Below are 4623 nucleotides of genomic sequence, written 5' to 3' on the forward strand. Positions count from 1 at the left end.
GCTGGCTTCAGAGGCAGCCATTGAAGTGAGAGGTAAGACACCAAAGCAACCAGTAGACAAGCTCTGCCAAGTAACAAAGGACCTAATAAAGAAATGATAAAGAATGAAAGTGTCCAACTGAAGAGATAAGATACAAATCGCGGAACTGTCAAAACTGATCAACAACGCGAAAATAAGGGATATTCGAAATTATAGCGTGAGAAAGGCTCAGAAAACCCTAAAAAGTGGATGCAGCATGAAATTAGTGAGAAAGAAACCAAGATGTATACACTGAAAGATAAGCAGGGTAATTTCAGCAGCAAGAAGGTATAGTAAAAGCAGCAGAATAATTCTATACTGGCCTGTACAGTACCCAGAGGAGCCACGATACCTCCATTCGAAGCAGTAATGAAGAGGCTTTAGAGACTCCTGCTATAACTAGCGAAGAGGTCAGAAGGTGAAGAGGTCATTTTACCGGTGCTGACATATGGGGCAGTAATTTGGAGACTGAGAAAAAAGCTTGAGAACAAGTTAATGGACTGCACAAAGAGCGATGGAACGAAGAATGCTATGCATAACGTTAAGAGACAGAAATGCCGGTTTGGATCAGGTGTAATGGCATTCAATGAAAACAGTGAACAGACAGTGGAGATACAGGACCAGGAAATACTTCACGAACTGGCAACACTTCAGCGACTCCCTGAACGGAACCCTCAGCACAGATAGGACGTGGCATATCCTGAAAGCGCTCATCGATCCGACTAAAACCAAGGCAGAGAATAACAAATCAATATACCGGCTAATCCACCAATTCGAGGGAACCGACGAGGAACTCTTGGACAAAGTGCGTGTAAAATGCTTCGGGGACGCGAACCCGGTGGCATATAGCGGCGATTACCGGGGAAGCGAAAATCGAAGCTTAGACAGACCCATCACTCGTGAAGAGGTCTATGCAGCAATCAGAAGCACAACTAGAAACACGACAACGGGTGCGGACAAAATTAAGAACGCACTCATCCGCAATCTCAGTGACGAGCTAGTCGCAGAACTAACAGACTTCCTTAATAAGCACTGGGCAGCGGAGACCGTCCCCGAGGATTGGAAACATGCAGAGGTAGTTATGATACCAAAACCGGGCAAAAAGCTACAAATCGAAAACCTAAGACCCATCTCCCTCACATCATGCCTTGGCAAGTTGTACGAGAGAGTGGTCATGATAAGGCTACAACAATACATAGAGGATCACGAATTATACCCCCACAGTATGTTCGGATTCAGGGCGAAGCTGTCGACCCAAGACGTACTATTAGAGATCAAGGAAGAAGTCTTAAGCAACGTTCCCAGGAACGGAGAGAACGTGATAATGGCATTGGACATTAAAGGAGCATTTGACAACGTGAGCCACGAAGCCATCCTAGCGGGCATGGACGACCTAAACTGCGGCAGGAGGGTTTTCGGCTACGTCAAAGCTTTCCTCTCCAACCGAACAGCTACGATAGGGCTAGGAGAACTCCGCTCGGAGAAGTTCCATACCCCCAACAAAGGAACCCCCCAGGGATCGGTCATTTCACCAACGCTATTTAACATAGCAATGATCGGCCTTGCGAAACAACTCAAAGAGATCGAGGGCATACACCATGCCATGTATGCCGACGACATAACCATTTGGGCCAACACGGGATCACTTAAAGAAAAAGAAGAAAGACTACAAGAGGCTGCGACCTGCGTAGAGAACTACGTGAGGGCAAGAGGGCTAGCCTGCTCCACCGAGAAATCTGAGCTGCTCAGAGTCTGGAGAGGGATACAGAATCGCACGGTCCCGACTAGCGACGAGCTCAAGCTTGGCGTCTACCTCGAGGGAAAACTAATACCGGAGAAAACGCTCATAAGAATGTTGGGCATGTGGATACAGTCGAATCAACGCTGCTCACACATTCTCGCTCTACTCAAGACATCAACTCTACAAGTCGCTCGCATGATAACGCGCATCTCCCACAGACGCTCAGGCATGCGAGAGGAAGACACGCTAAAGCTGGTTAGGAGTCTGGTGATCAGCCGGGTTACCTACAGTCTCCCGTACTACAACCCAATCAAGAGCGAGGTTCAGCAGATAGACGCGATCATACGCAAGGCATACAAAACCGCGCTACACCTACCCCAATGCACATCCACGGTGAAGCTTTTGGCACTAGGACTTCATAACACTTTCGAAGAACTCAGAGAGGCACAACATGTTGCTCAGCTGCGCAGACTACAACAGACTCCGTCTGGCAGGGAGCTTCTGCAGAAGTTGGGATGCAGCGAACAGATGCAAGAAACCCAAAGAACCGCGACTATCCCGGACAAAATACGAAACACAATCAAGGTGGCTCCCATTCCCAAGAACATGGACCCCAACCTACACGAAGAACGCAGGAAGGCGAGAGCCGAATACATCCAAAAGTCACTAGCTTCCCAGGCAACAACGGTATACGTGGACGCAGCCACATACACCAGAAGGGCGAGACAGACCAACCCCAACGCAGTAGCGGTGGTGATAAACTCGGATATGCGAGAAATCGTCAGCGCATCTCTACGGGACTGCACGGTAGTCGAGGCTGAAGAAGCGGCCGTCGCTCTAGCGGCAGCGGAGGGCTATCGGACTAGGCGGTCCTTAACAATCCTAACCGACTCCCAAACAGCATGCCGAAACTACATGTTCGGTAGAATAGGTCACAGAGCGCTCCGCATACTCCGCTCTGAAGATCCCCACACACAAAACCCAGAAAAAGAACAACCAATTAGACACACGATAATGTGGACGCCGGGTCACACGGACGTGGAAGGCAACCGTGAGGTCGACAGGGTAGCTCGAGGATACACTGCATACCGAGCACCCTCCGCCAATGACCTCGACGAAACCGAGCCAGTCCCCAGAGAATACTCGGCTATCCTAAACCACTATAAGGGCAGCAGGAAGCGGTACCCCTCGCCGCATAGCTCTCTCTCTCTAGAGAGGACTCCGTAGCTTGGAGGCTGCTACAGACGGGTGCATATCCGAACTTAAACACCCTCAGCAAAATACAACCCACACAGTACACTGACAAATGCCCATGGTGCCAGGAAACACCCACGCTCTACCATATAACGTGGGCCTGCCAGAAAACAAATGCGGCGCCAATAATACCAAACCCGAGTGCGGAGCAATGGGAAGGAATGCTCTCCAGCGACCGTCAGGACGTCCAACTAGGGCTGATCCGACGGGCCCAGCTGGCAGCGGCATCCAGCGGAGCCCTGGACTAGGGGCAGACGGCCATTGCCAAGAAGATGGAAGACACCATCTGACTCCGGGAAATTCATAAAGCTTTCTAGAGCTCAATAAACGTTTTTCCTCCTCCTCCTCCTCCTCGGGTAACAGAATATAAATACCTTGGTATATGGATAAACAAAGGCAATATATATATGGAAACACAGGGAAAACAATAACAGTGAAGGGGAAGAGAAATTCAGCCATAATGAAGCACAGAGTGTTCAGGGGATACGAGGATAGATACGAGGTCGTCCAAGGTATGTGGAAAGTTGTAATGTTTCCAGAACTTATTTTTGGAAATGCGGTTGTTTGCTTTAAATCAGGGGTACAATCAGGACTCGACGGGAACCGAAGGTCAGTGGGTCGCCTCGCATTGGGCGCTCACGGGAAGACTACAAATAAAGCTGTGCAGGGTGATATGGGCTGGACTAGATTGAAGTGAGGGAAGCTCGCAGTAAAATTGAGTATGAAGAACGGCTGAGTAATATGGAAGAAAGTAAATGGGCTGGGAGAGTGTTCAGGTATCTGTACAGGAAGAACATTGATTCGCAGTGGAGGAAAATAACTAGGAAACTTAGCAGCAATTATGCGGCCTGTATGGTGGGCAATACAGCAACAAAGAAGGTCAAGTGGAAAGTCAAAGAGGTCGAAATAATCTCATGGGTGGCGGCAATGGGAAAGAAACCTGCCATGAGTAACTACTTAAGAGGAAAAAAAGAAATCAGGAAAGAAAGAATTTATGATAACTCAAAGGGAAGCTCATTACTTTTCGAAGCGAGATCGGTATGCTTTAGAACACGCACCTATAAAGCGAGATATAAGAAGGAAGAAGAAGCATGTGCTTGCTGCGGTAAAGCTAGCGAAACTATGGAGCATGTTTTATTAGAATGTGAAGACGTCTACCCAGCGGTCGCTTTAGGCACCACTGGCCTCCTTGAAGCCCTTGGGTTCAGCGGGAGCAGTCAAAGCAAACATGACCGCAATAGGCATTAGTAAGAGGCGATTGGAGGATTGGTGGAAGAAAAGTAGTGAAACGACAAAAGACGGAGACGTACCAAAGCACAGTTCGCAATAGGGGATCAGAAAATTTGGGCGTGGTAGTTCATAGTGTTGTTTTTTTTTTTTGTTCACTGGGTAACCTAGGTAGCACATTAGGCACTATAATAGCAAGAGCTTGGTGGCGCAACCCACTGCCCCGTTCCAAAGGGGACGCTCATAACATCCATCCATCCATCCATCCATCCATCCATCCATCCATCCATCCATCCATCCATCCATCCATCCATCCATCCATCCATCCCGGCCGGTGCCAACGCGGGCCGGGATGCATAGTTTGTGCGTATAGCACGTGCTTT

The 4623-nt window shown here is 48.8% G+C and overlaps 1 pseudogene; it reads left to right on the forward strand.

Moving 5' to 3' along the window:
- Window positions 1-439: 439 nt before the first annotated feature.
- On the forward strand, window positions 440-4335 carry LOC142578858 (uncharacterized; annotated as a pseudogene).
- Window positions 4336-4623: the final 288 nt, after the last annotated feature.

The sequence above is a fragment of the Dermacentor variabilis genome, chromosome 4, assembly GCF_050947875.1.
Source record: "Dermacentor variabilis isolate Ectoservices chromosome 4, ASM5094787v1, whole genome shotgun sequence".
In the NCBI taxonomy this organism is placed as follows: domain Eukaryota; kingdom Metazoa; phylum Arthropoda; class Arachnida; order Ixodida; family Ixodidae; genus Dermacentor; species Dermacentor variabilis.